Here is a 20063-nt window from a genome sequence, read left to right on the forward strand (position 1 = left end):
ATTTTTCCATGAATACATTTTTCCACAATAATTGCTTTATTATTATTATTGCATTTATTGAGCGCACAGCTACCCGGAGGTTTCCCGGCGCTTGCCTTGGGAACCCGTCCTGGCTTTTCCCTGTGAGATAGCCCCTAGAGGGCATCCCCAAGGTGAAAGCCAGGCATCCCGCCGCAGGGGGCCGTTGTGGAGATTAAGCAAGCTTAATGCCCAGAGTTGCAGAGTGAGAACCCATGATTAGAGCAGGCACCGAAGCGAGAATTATCGAGTCCGTGGACATTTGAGCTCAAGACCCTGCCGCGTTGGGAATTGAACCCTGGTCCCGGGTCTGACCTCAGCTTCTGGGTCTGCCTGCTCTACACCGTGAGCCACACTTCTCCACTTTATACGCAGTACATAATAAAAAATCATTGCAAGATGCTGCTCAGTTATTGGCACTGGTTTTGTCGGGTTCTTGGTGTATCTACAAGTCCTATATATACCCACAACCATAAAGGTCCAACGGATGTAAGGGTATATTGCTTTCAAACAGCTTTCATAATTAGAAGAAGTTACAGGTGAAAAGGTTGACACAAATGTCTGGTTTTTTTCAACTAATTTTCAATTTTTCCTATATTTAACTATGGAGAAACCTTGAAGGATCTACACAATGACCCCTTGCTGAATTCAGAATTGTGTCTAATTTTCTCAAGTGTATAGCTTTTCAAGATCCACTATTGTTTTCATACCCATTTCTACCTGTAACTGGGAGAAGGTAGAAAGTACAAAAACTAGAACAAATGCTATGTCCAAGAAAAATGCCATAACTGTGTAAAAAATGTTGATTTTCTGACAAAAGTCTGGTTATCCCTGAAAGCTGGGAAGATGGTGATTTCAGCACCACAACCCTTTTGTTGATACCATTTGCAGGGGAAAAAACAGACGCTTTCAACTGTAGCCCTTTTTCCCATTTTTCCCTAACAAACTAACATTTAGCTGTATTTTGGCTAATTTCTGGGTCCACTCCAGGGTAATCCACAAACCCTGGGTACCTTTAAAATCCCTATGATGTTGGAAGAAAAGGACGCAAATTTGGCGTGGATACCTTATGTGATCAAAAAGGTAAATGGGCCTAAGCGCAAACTACCCCAAATAGCCAAAAAAGGCCTAGCACAGGGGGGGAAAGGCCTAGCAGCAAAAGGGTTAACAATTCAGGCCATCCAGAGGGGTTCACATAACAACTGAATTGCCTATTATTTGACTATTCGCATTGTTGTTAGGGTGGGGGGGGACACATAAGGAAAAAGCATTGTCATTTACAATGCCAATAGCTTAAACCATCACAAATGTGAGACCTATTGCATTGAAAATACGTGTTGCCTTCTACTTTCAGAATATGGAGCACAACATCCATGCAGCGCACAATGAGAGGTAAAACTATCTCAAATGTAGTTATATTTATATTTAGTACAAGCATTTCTTCCCAAATAAGACTCGCAAATATTTTAAAAGAGAGAAAGCAAATACCCTGCAATGACTTACTCGGAAATCAGGATGCAATATATTACTTCCACCATTAATTTCTACGTGAAGTGTATTTTTATTTTTACTATTTTTTTTAAGTACCTTGGTCATACTTGAACAAGCCACATACATGCCAAAGAAAGCAGTGTACCTCAGAGAGAGTCATATAACAACTTGACTTTAATCTTCATTTCTTAAAGAGATCTTTAGAGAGAGAGTTCAAAACAAGTTCACTAAAATAGTAGATGGAAACCTTGGATAGCTAATGAGTCACTCTGCTTTCAGCAAACTGAAGCCACCAACATCACTGTTCTCTCAAACTAAGGGATACTTTTTTGCAGCTAACAAAGGGTGCTTCTGTTCTTACTGATACATTTTTTGCAATAACAGGGCCTCCAGAAGTAATGTAAAGTTCATTTAATTTGTTTTCCAAGAAAAGCACGGGCTTTGTACTAAGAAACCTATGCAGAATGCGAACTTTGATATCAAAACATTGTATTTGTTTCAATCATCCTCATTATTGTTGTATGTATAATAAACGTGTATACCCTCTAAGAAAAATTGTTTATTTTAATTTTATTTTAAGTAGAATGCTTGAATATGAATAAAACAGATGTAAAAATTGGAAACGTTTTTCTGGGTGTATACCATAATTTTCATAGTTCCGCCCCTCAAAATAGGGAACATGCATTATTACCGGTGTATCCTACAATACATGTATATATGTATCAATACAGGACTTGGAACGGGTGATAATATTGCACCCAGTGGCGGTATTGTTTATCCTTGGCTGCAGCATTACAACTGCAAATACCACTTCCCATGAAATGAGGCCAATTTATATTCATAATCTCTTGGCTCGATCTGAAATTGCGGCATTGTGGTTTTTACCCTGTTTCTGATGATAACGCTCTAAATAAATGCCTCCTAGGTGGAAACATGAATGATGCATTTTCAGATCTGACAATAAGTGAATGTTCTATTCTGTCTTTAGTTCTTCTGAGAGACCCAGCCCTCTCTCTATTCAATTGGACTCCATTCTGTCACATAGAAAAAGTAGTAAACCTGGCAACTACCTGCTCCAAGTCAAGACTTAAGAAGCAGTGCTGTTTCCTCTGCACTTCAACACATACAATTCGATGAAGATGCTAAAAAGTGGAATATTATGTTTTACAATTCATCTGACAATTAACAAATCATCATGGAAGCGACCCAATCAACAACAGATGACAGACATAACTGCAGTTCCTATCTCTTGAAATGTGATCAATCGATACCTAAAAACTCTTAAAGTTAAACTTCCCAAAAATAGTTATGATGTTAAAAGGAGCACCTTCGAAGGTCTGGCTTAAGGAAACCTAGCCTATTGACCTTATCACTAGCCCAATGCAAGGCCTTATAGAATCTCGACGGACTATGACATAGCAATGACTAGTCAAACCTCTGCAGCAGCCAACACAGGTTTCTATTATCTTCGCCTATTAAAAGATTGATTTTCTCAGCTGCCTTCAAGTAAATTCTAGCAATTGGGAGATCTCACATAGATGTTTGCCAATAGAACACATACAGAAATATACATAACACTGCTTGATAATCTCATGTGGCTCCAAAATGTAGCTGTTCTGATGCTGCTATGACCCAAATGTCTTTCTAGTATGGAAAATCCTACAAAGATGGTATCCAACCAAAATCTAGTTCTGTGTGTGTAATATATGTACAATGTGTGATGCATTGCGCTTCCATGACAGGCAATGTCGCAGCGAGGAAAATGCGACAAAGTTCAGGTGCAAAGAAATAAAGACGTGAAGATCTTCCAGATGCGGCACGCGTCTCAGGGCATGCGAGAAGTTCTCGGTTTGATGCGTGGACTGCAGCGGCAACATCCTTGTTCAGAAGTGCGACGGAAACAGCTCCAACTGCGACACTCTTCTCCCACTATGCGTGAAGCTTCCGCACAATGCCACAACTACCGTGACGACATCCTTGTTCAGAAATGCCACGGCAGCAGCTCTGACAACGGCGCGCTTCTCGGGGATGCAAGGCACTTTCCTCGATGCGGTGCAATGCGACAGTTCCAGCGACGACACTCTTGTTCAGAAGTGCGACGGCAGGCACAGCGACGGCAACACGCTTCTACCTCGTTGCGAAACTCTTCTCTCGATGCAGAGCAATGCGACAACTCCAGCGGCGACACTCTTGTTCAGAAGTGAGACGGCGACACGCTTCCTCTTCATTGTGCCACACTTCTCTCGATGCGTTGCAGAGCGACAAATCCAGTGGCAACACCCTTGTTCAGAAGTGCGACAGAAGCAGCAGCGACGGCGACACGCTTCATTCTCATTGAGTCGCGCTTCCAGCTCCTTGAGACACGCAGTCCCTCAGAAAGCCCAAAACAGCATCAGGCACTTCCAAAGAAATCTGGGGAGCTGGGGGTTAAAGTCTGTTGACCCTGAGACTTCATCAGGAGGCAAGCTCTTTTCCAAGCCCTTGAAGATCCTTCACAAGTTGAAACCAAAGTACACAAAGTTCCTTTCTCTTTCCTTTGGCAGTAAGGCAACCACTGCAGGCCAATCCCCCAATCAGCACTTCAGCTTGGGAACAGTCTCTCCTCAGTTTCTTCAGGTTCCTCTCCTCAGTAAAGGTTTCTTCTTGTAGTCCAATAGTGATCTAATTTCTTGGGATCAGGGTCCCAATATTTATAACCCAAAATCCTTTGTTCTCTGAGGAGAGAGGGGCCTTTGCCCAGTTCAAACCAGTTCTGAAGCACTCTGTTTACCAGACTTCTCCTTTCCTTTCACTGTGCAGGGCAGAAACATCAGACGCCCCACAGGAAGTGGAGCCAGCATTGTGGAAGGCAAGTACAGTCCTGGAACACTTTGTTTACAGGACTCCTTCTCTTCTTTCAGTGTGCAGGGCAGAGACATCAGCCGCTGCCCAGGAGTGGAGCCAGCATTGTGGAAGGCAGGCACAGCCCTATTCAAGGTTCAGGGGCAACTCCTCCCTCCCAACTAGATGCAGATATTTCTATTCACCAATGGGCTGACTCATCCTGTCTCTTGGAATCCCCCAGCCCTGTCACTCACAAAACCAGACAAAGGAATACACAACCTAGCAGAGGTAGGCTTGAAAGGTTAGACAAGCAAATATCTACTTTCTAAAAGTGGCATTTGCAAACACAGAATGTTAAAACCAACTTCACTAAAAGATGCATTTTATCATTCTGAGTCCAGGCTTACTAAACTCGAATTTCTACCATGTTCTCTGAGTCAGTTAGGATTATAACATGTAATAATTCTAACAGCCCATTCTGGCTTATGGAGAACAGGTAGCCTTGCAATAGTTCAAAACGAAAATGGCTGTAATTCACTATTAGGACATGCCACCCACATTGTTGCTTGTCCTACCTTATACTTACAATGCACCCTGCTCTTGGGCCTACCATAGGGGTGTCTGATATGAAGAAAAGGGAAGGTTTAGGGACTGGAAAGTGGGTGCACTTGCCCAGTCAGCATGACAGTACCAGACTGCATGCAGGCTCTGCAATGGCAGACCTTAGACACATTTTATAAGGCTGCTTCTGTGGGTGGCAAAACCAGTGCTGCAGGCCTACCACCAGCATTTTGATTAACACGCCCTGGGCACACTCAGTGCACTAGACTAGGGTCTGACAAGTAAACCAAATAGCCAAACATGGAACCACCGATCAATATATCAATTTACAATAGGGAGCACTTGCACTGTGGCACTGGACAGCAGTGGCACACTGCTCAAAGCATCTAACACCAGCAAAAATACATGAGGCAACAGCAAAAAAGAAGAGAGACCCGCGCCAATGGTGCCAGGTCTAGGAGAAGCCAATATAAAATCCTTATCCCTTCGGGACCTGCCTTTGTTGTTTATAAAACTGAAAAGCAAAAAGCCGGCAAAGAGTCATTTTATCTCTTCCTCATAGTAATCAATCACACATTTTAACAGGAATTCATTAGCAATGAGACACTATTTTTATTGTTACTGTCATATTGCTATTAATAATATTATTAGTATTAGTATTACTATCACCATGAAAATCATCATCGTTAAAAAATCTTTGTTCATCGGGCGATTTACAGCAGTGACTCGGTCAAGCTTAGACAAAAACTTCATAACTACCGCCCAGCCTGGACCCTTCATTCAACCTCTGCTAGCCTGCTTGATCTCCCGAGCATACTCTGAAGCCAGTGTGTCAGCCATGATTTTCTTTCCTAGCCACCAAGCGTTTGAAGTGCTTCCCCACCCATCTCAGGTTCAATACTGAGTATTCCTTATTCAGAAAACAGTCAAATACTTGTTTTTTCTGTGGTTGTACAAAATTCCACCAAAAAACGATTCATGGAATACTATTACTGAGTAACCATTTCACATAAACTATTTAATAGAAACTTGCTGGATGAATGGCATTCACCATGTCATAGAAATCATCTTATAGAATGTCCTTTATTTTGAAATTGGCTTGTGCATGCTTATTTTTTAAGGAGTAAATATTGCAGGTCTTACTTTCAGAAATATTTTTGTCTTTTCGTCTAAGGTATTTAATTCAGTGCTTTATTTCGGGGAACATTATTTTGGTTTTATATCTTTACATTGTCAATTACTTTGGATACATTTAATTCACACATCTCTATCTCCTCTAAACAACATCCATTCCTGACCTCTTAAACATGATTCATTTTTGCCCTCTAAAAGCCCCTCACAATGCCTAAACTCCACCCATACTTGAACCCTTAATACCCATCACCACCCTAAATTCCACCCATCCCGAACACTAAAACACTTTTTACCCTTAAACCCTGCCCAATCCCAGCCTCTAAAATTCCTCAACACCCCTAAACTCTGTCCATAGCTGAACCCCCCAAAAAACCTCCACTCCTGCATTCATTATGAAACCTTAAAAACCCCTCACTAGCCATAAAACCATAACCATTTGTGAACCCTTGAAACCCCACAACACCCCTACATACCACACAACCCTGAACCTTAAAAAAAACACCACCCCTCCACTCGTCTGTGAACCCTAAAACCCCTTCACCACCACTAAACGACACCCATTCCTGAACAAATGTTTATCAACCCTAAACTCCATTGATTCCTGAATCCTAAAAAAATAGAAACCATAGATTTTCAGTGTTAAGGAAGAGAAAAAATATGTTTCACACCGCCACTAAAATATAGCATGATTTTAGATCATGGATTCCTGCTGACTACACTTGGGGGCTCATTAGGATCACGGACGAACTTGAGTCCGTCTGCGACCCCAGAGTAGGAGGGAACAACCGCATGGGCAGTGGCGTTCCCTCCGTGCAGATTAGGATGTGACCGCCAGGGAGGCGGTCACATCCTCTATCTTTAACATTGCGGCGGGTGCAGCTTCAAGCTGCACCCGCCGCAATGTTAAAAATGCATACATTCCATTTGTATGCAGAAAGCGGCAGGCACCGCGGGGTGCCTGCCGATTTCTGCATACAAATGCAGGGGGGTACCATGGGTACCCCCCATGTGCACCCCCCACCCCCTTCACCCAGGGGTCCCGCAACGGGCCCCCGAAGTCAAATTCCGTATGCTTTTCCACGGCGGGAAAGCCGCCATGGAAAAGCATCTCTTTTACTCTATCCTAATATGACTGGCGGTGTCTGATAGCCACCGCCAGCCATGTTACAGCTTTTCCGCCGCGGTTGTAAGTCAACCGCGGCGGAAAAGCGGCGGACTGAAACCAGGACCCACCGGCCATCCTAATATGGCGGTGGGTCTTTGGTGGGTCCGCAGAGGATTTTCCACATCCTCCGGGCCGGCGGTGGCTTCCGCCGGCCCGGATGATGCGGAAAATCCTCCATCCTAATCAGCCCCTTAATCTGGTCTGAGAATCTACTACTTTGTAAATATGAAATGAGAAATGTATTATCTGTGAGCTCAGCAAGATGCATTCCAAAGGAGTAACCGGTATTGTCTGAGATCACACTTGTTCCCACTTTCTAGGGAAGTTGAACGCCGGCAAACGATTGCCATGTACAGTTGAGAAATGGGGAGGAACTCCCAATAATTGTTAAATGGGACATTCAGGCTTCTCTCAAGCTCTCTGACCAGCTAACATGGAGATATAGGGGAGTAGCTGGCACCAAACAGTTGAGACCCATTCTACAATCTTGAATTTGGGTGCATGCAACAAACTCTAGGAAGGCTTTGCTGGCATAAAGGATGTACCACTGAGCAAACCCAGCTGCTTCTTTTGCTCCAGACTCAAACTGTTGATCACATCATTCATGTGCTTTCCTCTCTTCAGGTGCTTTTCATTGAAGCCAGAGCAAAGTTCAGGAAGGCTCTTATTTCTCCTAAAGGTTTATTTACTCCCAAATATTAGGAAATATTTGGTAGAAAATTGAAGATTTCTGGTTGCCATGGACTACTGTGTAATGATAACTCTCTTTTTCTAAAGCCTCTTCTTTCACCAGTGAACAGTCTATGACTTTATTGTTCTTTGGCAGTGTGATGAGACTCTGAAATTGACTGCCCTCGAGGCTATGCACACTTTGGGGGTGATATACTAAGCTTTTGAGCTGTGTTTTGGTCACAAAAGTGACGCAAATCAACACAAAATCTTTTTTTGCAATTTACTTCCCAGCACTAAACTTGTTTAGCACTGGAAATATCGTAACAGCAATGTGAAGCCAAGCATTGCCCTGCTTCACATTTCTTTGTGCCATGGGGGCGTACCAAGGGTGGTGCATAGGCGTTCCCATGCAACCACCCAAGGTTTCTCACGCTAAACCCAATTTACTAAAAACAGTAGATTGGGTTTAGCTTGAGAAAACTGCTCCCTTTTCAACTAGGTGAAAGGAAGGAGAAATGATTTCATTTCTCCTCCTTTTCTGACTTAGCATGCGTGCTGCACAGTGCAGCACGCATACAATGTGGAAACAGCTTTCCCTTGTTTCAAGCATAGTATTTTGTAAAGGAAGGGTACCATCTTGTACAACACCTATGTTGGACTCATGCACACACCGTAGCGCTGCTGCTCTAAGGTGTGTGCATGGCACACGGCAGCCGTAATCAGCGCCGGCGCAAGGGAAAGAGGAGGAGATAGCCATATCTTTGAAGATATTGCGCTCTCCTGCTCCCTCCCTGTCAGGCAACGCAGCGCAGCCTCGCGGGTGGCTGCGCTGCATTGCATGACTTTTTTGTAAATCTCCCCCTACCTGTCTTGCTACTTTGAAAATGGATTTGAAACTCCTCCTGCTTCAACACATTTCATCTGCAAGCCATAATTTTACCCTGCTCTTGTACCTCTAACTAGCGTTGCTATAAATAAATTAGGTTAAGTATCTTAACTTTTCCCACATCGTCATTATCAATCTATTGTTTTCTACACCGCCTCCATTTATTTCTCTTATCATCCTTATTGTGACCCATTTCTCACCACCTATGGTACTCCCTGCTTGATCCTTTCTCCTTTATGCATGTCCTTGTGTCATAGACTGGTCCAGTTGTCCCCGTTCCCATTCAATTTCCCCTTCTCCATCTGACCTTTCCAAGCTGAAATAATTTATTGTGTACTTTCCCCATAATGATACGGCTCTTTCCTTTTTCTACTGCTCATACAGCAACAAAGCAGGATTAGTAAGAATCTATGTGTGTCCTGATGAAGGCCTGAGACCCAGTTGGCACATAGTCCTGAGGCTGAACTATATTGTCATTAAGATAAATAAGACATTACCTCTTAACTAGCATCCTTGATTAAAAAAAATGTGTCGTTCACTGTGTACACTCTCAATAAATGAAATGCCCTTGGGTTAACACTGATGCTGTTTTAACTGCTATCTGGATCCTACCGTTGTCAAGCGGCACAAACACTGAACTACCTCATTGTGTTAGAGACTACCCGGTAGTACTATCCTTTCAAGTTGGGAAGGACTATCCAATGATGAAAGCATGCCACGATGACTTTTCCATCCCATATCTTAAGTATTGCTCTCACGTGACCTAACACCATCCCCTAATTAATTGGTTGTGGATGCGAGTACTGTGTTTTTGTGTGTGATACCAATGCACAAGCTCACATCCTGCAATCTGTACCAGGACTCTACTACATTTGTATTACTGTATATCATACACTAATATAGATATTGTCTGCAAATTGAAAAATAGTACCTGGGAGAATATTTACAGTAAAAGGTAGCTGGATTCAGGCTTACAGGAAGAGTCAGAGTAGCAAGGTGAGAGGGAGACTATCAGGTGGAAAAGGGGGGTGTTGTAGGAAGAGATAGGAGCAGTAACTCTTAAACAGCCATCAGGCATCCAGATGCTGATGCTTCCTGATGTAGATGTTCAGTTCTTTGCAGTAGTGCAGCATGGCTATAGGATGCTGGGTTTCTCTTCCTATTATTTTTTGTGATTTATAGTCTGTCGAAGCCAAAGTTCCATGTTAAATAGAAAAATGCTTACGGGTGTCTGGGTGATTGCACAGCAAAGTAATGGTGAGAACCCATACATTTGTATATTAGTGAATATTTGCAACATACTACAGCTTACTACCGCCAGGGAAACTAACTAATGTAAAGCATAGGAGTAAATACCTTCCCAGGGTGCAAAATGAATGGTTAATGGAATATTTAATTGGGTGTAGCATAAGGTATATCTTCACCGGGAAATTGTTTTCCTCAGAAAGAAAAAAGTAAAATGCTAATTGGACTGTTGCACATTTCCACCACTCATAGTCATATTGCTATACCATCAAAGTTTGCCTGGAGAACTAGGACTATGCATGGAAAGCTCTGATTTTCCGAATTACTGTAAAAACTACTATAAAGTTATGTACATCACAAAATATGTGTAAATCAAAGCGCAATGCGCAAATCTGTATAATTGTTTTGCATTTTGTGCGTCTGGCCAAGTAAATTAAGGAAACCGGTTCCAGGGAATCCTTCTCAACAAACCTGTTTCCCGATACTTTACCAAATGAATGCCATTTACAAGATGTTGACTCAATCGTTGTAATTATGTTTCATGTTGAAAAATATCCCTATATCACCCATTTTTTCTGTACACCACTCTTATCCCTGTTTGTACAGCCAAATCACTGCCCAATCTCCCTCAATTATACTTTTTCTTTAAATTTTTTATCCTCCACTAAACTCCTCAACTCAGCATCTGGGTTTTCTAAATTATGCTCCTACATCCTTTAAGGGACAATACAATGAAAAAAATGCAATGACAGCATGGTGCTAGCTTTCATTAGTGTGCAAGAGCCAGCCCTTGCACCCTTCCAGTTAAAAGTCCAAACTAGCATATTATCACGGGGTCAGACCGCCAGGGCGGCAGGAGTTTTGGGGACTGTGATTTCACACCCCACCCCCGCATTTACCTGCGGCCGTTGCGGGGCAAAATAGCAACAGGGCGGCAAAACCAGAGACCGCCATGGGCAGCCTAGGTCTTGCTACGCCACTGCACACTACTCATCAGAGTGCTCATTGACATCAAAGTCATTCTTCATGCAACAACTCAACCTGTCGCCAACCACAGAAAGGTTGAGCACATCTTCCCTATCTTGAAAGAGCTGCACTGTCTCCCTGCCAGAACCCATTTCAAAGTTTACTGTGATCTATATGGCAATTCATGTGACTTCTTTGCAACTAACCTCAATGTAACTAATAGCATAAATGAAAGTATGAACATCTCCCCGGCAGAACAGAAACCAAAAAGACTACAAAAGTATGTCAACAAACTTTATTTCTTTGTACATGGAGTGAGACTCTAACGATACTAGAATAACCTTCCTCGACACCCCAGAGGTTCTCATTCTTCATAATACTGTTATCCTAGCATCCCTTACTTCCCCTGCTTCACGCCATTGTGATGCTGTGTATCCATTATTTGTGTGCATTTATCTCACTATAAATAAACCTTCACATATACATACCATCCATATTGTCTACATATCTTGTTGCTATATACACTGCTCAACTGCCATTCACGGTTAGGTTTGTAATTTATAAACAATCCCAAGAAAGTAAAAAATAGGTCTCTACCCAAGCCCTTGCCCATCTTTACCGCTGCACATGCACCCACCCTCTTTACACACCCGTGCCAATGCACGAGTACCTCCACCACTATCTATCCTCTAGTACATCTACCCCTCCATACTCTACTCCTGCATATGCTCCAGGAGCTCTAATCCACAGACAGGGTAATAACATTCTCCCTTTATGCACCCCAGTAAGTCTATCTCTGATTATACTTTAGTGCCCCCACTGCTATCTATATCCTATTACATCAATATCTATTCATATCCTAGTACAACTACACTTGCCTATACTCTAGGACCCCTAAAATAACCTGCTTCTGCAATCGTACCTCGACTGTTGCCTGCACATTGACCACAATGACATTGCATCAGCCTGTGGTCATAGAGCTGATGCTTTCTAGTTAGTTTTTCTCTAAAATGTTACAAATGTTGAGTCAAAGTAAAGCCATTAGGTCCTAAATGTACCCTCACTGGTTTGCATACTACATTTAAAAAAAAAGAAAATCACTCATTCAGATTTATACATGTACATGAAAATATACAGTCAGTCATGGATGTCCTTGTAAGTGTGCATACATAACAGTGATACCATGTTCAGTAGCTACTGCACTGGTTGCTATGACAATAATAGTACTTTTGTCTGGAAATAGAAATGCTAGATATGAATGCTAACGTCTGGTGCACCTGCCACCACATCCCAGTGATCATTCACTAATGAATGCTTCTAAATTGCAGAATTAATAGTGAATGTGAACTACCACCCCAGTGTATTACCGATGCAGGCCCACTGGTAGTTGAAAGGATTTAAAACTAGCACTCAGACATAAGAGAAAAGTCGGAAATCCCGGTCATTTAAACCACAGTGTAGTTCTGAAAATGCAGCACATTATCTATCCAGAAGCTGGGACACAAATGTAGGGCTTAAGATGTGTAAGCAATGGCTTGCCTAGATGACACAGACAAAAGCAAGCTGATTAAAACTGCATTTGTTTAAGCACAAATCCATCTACATTGCATGCCTATATGACACTTGTGAGAATGGGCATACGTATATGTATGGTATTTAGAGACCTTGTTGCCTTACTTCTGTTTCCATAATCCTTGATATTTGCTGTATGTAAAGTATCTATGTCCATGCCTAGTATTACAGAAACTGTGGTATTAATTTTTTTCTGTTTGCCTATTTCTTTAACACCCTGTTGTAACAAAAGAGAGGAGAACTCTACATAATCGTCCTCTATCCAAGAATTACTGAGGGTACTTATGCCTGGATCCTTTAGAAAGAAGCCAGTTACACAGTCAAGTGTGGGAAATACACTTGGAAGTCTTTGTAAATGCTACAAAGACAGAACTGGTTGGGTGTTCGCCAAGTGTTCACTGTATGTCCTGAGACCCTTCCCTCATAGGCTCCTATCCACAACCAAATAGGAACACACATGTTTATTTAAAATGGGTGGGGTATACTTTGAATGATAATTCATCAATCATCATATAAAGAATAGATGCATAGTGTACAACGTATTATAGGCACAGGTTACAGCTAGGCCTGTTGGAAAAAGCTTTACAAATCGGCTGTCAATTACGCTGTTGCGTCTATGATTACTCATTGATAATTATAATTAAGTACAAGTGAATTTCCTGTCTCATGGTTAGAACTCAAATCATGATTTAGGACTATGACGAACATAGAAGATGAGAGGATAATACACATATATATATATATATATATATATATATATATATATATATATATATATATATATATATATATATATATATATATATATATATATATATATATATATATATATATATATATATATATATATATATATATATATTTGAGAATATCAACAGTAAAAATATTGCTGCAGTTAAATATAGTCTACAAATGGTGTGTAACTGCAATAGCGATCGTGATGCACTAGTGGCGAGCGCATGAGATAAAGGGCTGTCAAAAATCGGAGACTATTAGTCACAAAAAGGCTAAAGTAATTCCCATCAGACCACCCATGTGGTGGAGTAACGTCATATGGGAATCAATGATCATCCCATCCCAAATCTGACCATATAGTGTCGATCCGGGAAGGGTTGTCAAAAAATAGTCCTGTTGTGACACCAAGAAATGTTGTGAATGGACAAAGTGCAGTGCTCAAAAAGATGTGTGAAATAAAATTGACTACCAGGACACCGAAGAACATTACAATAGGATAGACAGAAAAACAGCTACTGCAACTACATTTGATATGTATAGGTGAAAAATAATGTAAATGTACTAATACAGAGTTACATAGGAAATGCCTCTGAGTGATTAAAGCTAATATGCTTGTTAGAATGCAGAATATAATTTATTCCTGCAGGTGTGTCTGCATGGTCTCTGTGTGTGTACGGTGGGTGAGCGTGTGAGATTTGGTGTTGTTTGACATACTGTCTTTTGTGTTCTCTTTTTCTCTTGTTAGGAAGAAGACACTTCTCTTTCCCTCCAGTGGACATTTAAGTATACTAGTTCCTGGTATATATGTAACTCTGTATTAGTACATTTACATTATTTTTCACCTATACATATCAAAAGTTAGTTGCAGTAGCTGTTTTTCTGTCTTAAGGTCCTGAAGAAAGCTGAGCTAATTGCTCTTACAGCTGAAACATGTCGACCGTACTGCACAGCGCCTTTGAGTAGCCTTACTATTTGGCGTGTTTTTAAACTTGGACTCCTATTGTAATGTTCTTCGGTGTCCTGGTAGTCAATTTTATTTCACACATCTTTTTGAGCACTGCACTTTGTCCATTCACAACATTTCTTGGTGTCACAACAGGACTATTTTTTGACAACCCTTCCCGGATCGACACTATATAGTCAGATTTGGGATGGGATGATCATTGATTCCCATATGACGTTACTCCACCACATGGGTGGTCTGATGGGAATTACTTTAGCCTTTTTGTGACTAATAGTCTCCGATTTTTGACAGCCCTTTATCTCATGCGCTCGCCACTAGTGCCTCACGGTCGCTATTGCAGTTACACACCATTTGTAGACCTTGTCTGCTCTTTTGTGTGTTTTTTACCTTGACATAGGGGAGCGAGCAGGAAGGTCAGTAAATATTTCCCCCCGACCCTCCACACACCTGTTTTGTTTTTTCAGTATTGAGTGCGGCTTTTTAGTTGCGGGTCGTTTTGATCAGGGTGCAACCATGTTTGCACCTTATAGCTCACCTAACCTATGTGTGTATGTTGTCTTTTTGTCCGCCCTCACTGACACCCTAAGATACCAACCCCTACTCCCATTTAGGGTCCCCATATGGGTTGGTCACTCTGCCACTACACACTGACCCATGTTGGTATGTATGCCCTTGAATCTTATTTGAAATGTAGATTCCTCCTAGACACCGTCCTTTTTTCCTCCGTATACTCAGCGAGCCAAGCACCACTATATAAGTATGTCCCATCGTATATATTACGCCTGGAGACCCATGTTGTTCAAACTCTTGACCTGGGATAGCTGGTTCCCAATTTAAAACTCTTTACCAGGGACAGGTGGTTCCCAATTTAAAACAAATAATTACACACTACGTTGGCAATGTTGCAACATTCTTTGTTCCATCACTAATTGAAGACACACATTATAGGAGTTCTGCGTTATGACACTCGTCGATCTGATGTTATTAAAACTCTGTCTTCCGTTGGGTTATATAAACATCTGAGCACAATGGATCTACCGTCATATATCATGAAAATACTCGCTCTTTAAAGATTTAACCGGGAATTTTTATTTCCATTTCCGTTATTCGGCGAGTCTGAGGGTCAGCGCATGCGCAAAAGAGGAATGGTTTCCTGCCTCCACGCATGCGCAAGAGAGTAGCGGCTTCCGCGACGCGATTTACCGCGATTACTCTTAACCCTGACTCCACGGCCAATTTATTATCCAATCAAACAAAGGTTTAAAAGTAGGAAGGGTGTGAACATTTTCACCTCCACTTCCGCTCGTATTTGCAGCGAGAGCACCGACGGACAGGTGAGTCAGAGAGTGCTCGTATTCGAGTTTAGCGAGTAACCTATTCCCGGTGTACCAGTTAGTTTAGGAGGACCCGGCTGGCCCCCATTCTTTGATCTTTGTCAAAGCCAGGATATCCCGGTTTACGTGTTAGTTCAGGATCACCCGGCATGGCCCCTACTTTTTCATCTGTGGGAGGTCCAGGGTATCCTGCTTTTGGAGATACGGGGAGAGCTCAGAAGCCTTTCAATAGGTCTGGCCCAGGTAGCAACTTAGGGGCAATGCACCAAAAAAACCCTCCTCTCATACAGCAACGCGGAGGTCGTGACATTTTTATAATATGCTGGACTCTATATATTGGGTTAGGACATACATTACCCTTTAAAGGATTGTCCTTGAGATACACATGGATACCAGTTTTCTGTGTGATGTCATGGATCGCAGGATGTGCGATTTCTATATACCCCTTATGAATCTTTGTGGTGTTCAGGGTTGGGTGTGACATCTTGTGTACTATCACACGTCAGTTGGGTTATATGTATAGAACCATTGAGTAGGACATTGTAAAGTTGTGTGCTTACTGTGTCTTTTATTTCTATACTATAGAGCGGGGCCTCATACTCCCGAGCGGTTGCCGGGTGAGGTGAGGTCATCACCCACACAAAGCTGGGTGAGTATCACTGAGAGGAAATGCCTCTGAGTGATTAAAGCTAATATGCTTGTTAGAATGCAGAATATAATTTATTCCTGCAGGTGTGTCTGCATGGTCTCTGTGTGTGTACGGTGGGTGAGCGTGTGAGATTTGGTGTTGTTTGACATACTGTCTTTTGTGTTCTCTTTTTCTCTTGTTAGGAAGAAGACACTTCTCTTTCCCTCCAGTGGACATTTAAGTATACTAGTTCCTGGTATATATGTAACTCTGTATTAGTACATTTACATTATTTTTCGCCTATACATATCAAATGTAGTTGCAGTAGCTGTTTTACTGTCTAACGGTCCTGAAGAAAGCTGAGCTAATTGCTCTTACAGCCGAAACATGTTGACCGTACTGCACAGCGCCTTTGAGTAGCCTTACTACTTGGCGTGTTTTTAATCTTTGACACTTGGACTCCTATTGTAATGTTCTTCGGTGTCCTGGTAGTCAATTTTATTTCACACATCTTTTTGAGCACTGCACTTTGTCCATTCACAACATTTCTTGGTGTCACAACAGGACTATTTTTTGACAACCCTTCCCGGATCGACACTATATGGTCAGATTTGGGATGGGATGATCATTGATTCCCATATGACGTTACTCCACCACATGGGTGGTCTGATGGGAATTACTTTAGCCTTTTTGTGACTAATAGTCTCCGATTTTTGACAGCCCTTTATCTCATGCGCTCGCCACTAGTGCCTCACGGTCGCTATTGCAGTTACACACCATTTGTAGACCTTGTCTGCTCTTTTGTGTTTTTTTTACCTTGACATAGGGGAGCGAGCAGGAAGGTCAGTAAATATTTTCCCCCGACCCTCCACACACCTGTTTTGTTTTTTCAGTTAAATATAGTCTACCATACAGTGAAGATAAGTATATATAGATACGTTTAGAGTTTTTATTAACAATACTAGATGTATTTATCATACTTACCTATATTACCCTCTTTCACATATTGTGAAGGGATGCATATATAGGGAAGACACATCACAACTATTTGTGTTGTCATTAAAGCTACTAGATCATTTTTGGTAATTGTAAATAGAAGCCACTGTAGTGTATACAATAGTTTCTTATGGATAGAATAGCATGGTTGGCTACAGATATTTAAGCAAATTAAATTAGGTTACCATAAATTATTATTAAGATATGTGAGTCAGTTGCATTCAGCTGCCATGGTTAAAATCATTTTCTAAAATGCTTCCTCACATTATTAACAAATCAATGATCAAAGACAAAGCAAAGATATATATTTTGGAAGATATTATATATATATCTTACACTATTGGAGGGTCTTTTGCTGAAAGCCTTAATATATTCCATTAAATCATATTAGAAGAATTCAATGTTTAGGTGTCTCTTTAAAAAAGTAACAATACTATTTGTATTGTCTATTATTATATTTATATTATTAGACATATTGTTATATTGTTTATATTCTAATTAAATGTTGCAGACATGTTCTTTGAATTGTTTTGTACAGCCCTGAAGAAGCGACCTTTAAGTATGACGAATTATGTGTTGGCTCTTGCAAATAACATTAGTTCCACCCTCATTTGGAAACTGTTATTGAATAAAAAGAAAATGTAAAAAACATTCTTTGAAAACGGTCTATATAGCTATGACAATAGAACTATATTTTTCTATCATTGAGGAAGACTAAAATAGATTTTTTTTTACCAGTAGAATGTGTAAAAGTGATATAAATGATTACTGTAATTGAATCAACTAATGAATGGTTCTGTTATTCTGTTAAATACTCCCCACAAAACAGAGTACAACATACAAATATAAACACACAAACACATGGACATATTTTCAAGTATAGACTTAATGCAACTTATCCCCACATCTATGTAATCTCGATGACAGATATATCTGTGTGTATTTGTGTGTGTGTATATATATATACATATATATATATATATACACACACACACAAACGAGGATCCCTGCATTCCTGGCATGAAAAAGCGAGCCACTCCAGTTTCCAAGGTGAAAATATTACGGGTTTATTTTGTCAAACACAAGACTCGTTTCGATCTCTATATATATTTAATCAAACAAGTGATGCTGCACTCCATGACCTGTATTTTCAACAGTTATTTTCAATATTCTTTAATCTTAATGAGATAATTGCGCTGACACGTTTCAACCTTGTTCACGGTTGGGGAGCCCTTTGTTAATTTCTACATTTCTACAAGCAGCCAGTCCTGCCCATCTTGAGGGATTCTGGGATATGTAGTGTGTCAATTCAAATCCATATTTCAAACAATAATAAAATGTTAAGAACTGTAAGCCATTAACAACAAATAAGTGCCTAGTTGAGCAATTAACCCAAATAATGGTATAGTACCATCATTGTAATCAGAGCAAAGCATCTTAACGCAACTTGGATGATTATTTAGAATACCTCAAAATCCATACTTATGATCACATTGTAGTCCAGGGATACCTACTAACAGATTGCAGACTAACAGTATTGTTAGACTAACTGGTTATCCTTAGGTTACTGTCAAGTTGTGACAGTTGATAGAGGCATAATACTTTTGCTCACTAACATATCTCAGATGATTTTGCATTCATTCTCAGCAAAGTGTGAGATATTATTAAAATTATATTGCGGGCTATTGACAGTATTGTTGAGATCTTGTGTGTGGTTAGCCTTGGTTGTTTACCAAAATATGACCTCTCATTCAAGTATAGTACTCATTCCCACTCAACATGTCTAAGTGATACTTTAATACTTGAGTAATTCTGATAAGTTTTAGTTTGCTCATTATCATTACAGCATCCATCATTTGGATCCAACATCAGAATCATCCTGGGTGTATATTGTGAGCACCATCTAGACTGGAATTTGCCAATTACTTCTCATTAATGTCTAGCTCTCCATACTTGGACCTCAAGAACAGTTTTAAAAATGTCACTACACTCCTTACAGGTGGAAACACATTAGTGAGATTGTCTTATCAATATTAAAGACTTTTGACAATACAGGTCGCGGAGTGCAGTGTTTCAAGTTTGATGACAATAACTTTGGGGAAGACGGTCGGCCCCCACAGCTGTTGAGTGTGCCAATTTGCTACATAACCACATTGCATATATATATATATATATATATATATATATATATATTATACAAAAAAAAGAAGCAGAGATTTGGATAGTTCCTAAGTTTAGGTGGAGAGCAGCTCCTGATTAGATCACCCTATAATACCAGCGACACTCTAGATTTGTCAACCTCAAATGTCTGCTTTTCTATCAACGTTTTTAAGCAGAGGATTAGCAGAATGCAATCCATACAGAGGGAGAAAGGGACACATTATTTTACCATTTCTGCAGCAAAGTCTTTAACCCCTTGCATGCTCATGACAGCCCCCGGCCCTCATGCATCGTGTTGGGCATGTGTTGACGACTGCCGGGGGCCGTCCAAATCCCGCCCGCTATGTAAATCACCCGCAAAGAACGAAAATTTGCTGTGCATGCAAGGGATTAAGCATAGGATTAGCACAGTGACATCCATGCCAAACTGTAAAATGACAAAAGCCTTTTACCCCCTCAGGCACAGTATTACACCATCAAGATAATTTGCAGAGTCGGTATTTAAATCATGGTACTTTAGCACATTGTTGTTTTTATATATTCTGATAGTATACCAATGAAACACACAGGTCAGCACTGTTGGTATCAAATAAATGAATATAATAGTGTCCTAAAACATTGCGCTGAGGTATGCTTAAGTAGTTTACTTAATGCTGCTTGGGATTTTATATTTGCCAATTCTGAGGTCGTACCTTACTGTTCATTTAAAGTAC

The sequence above is a fragment of the Lissotriton vulgaris genome, chromosome 3_2 (genome assembly GCF_964263255.1).
Source record: "Lissotriton vulgaris chromosome 3_2, aLisVul1.2, whole genome shotgun sequence".
Taxonomy (NCBI): domain Eukaryota; kingdom Metazoa; phylum Chordata; class Amphibia; order Caudata; family Salamandridae; genus Lissotriton; species Lissotriton vulgaris.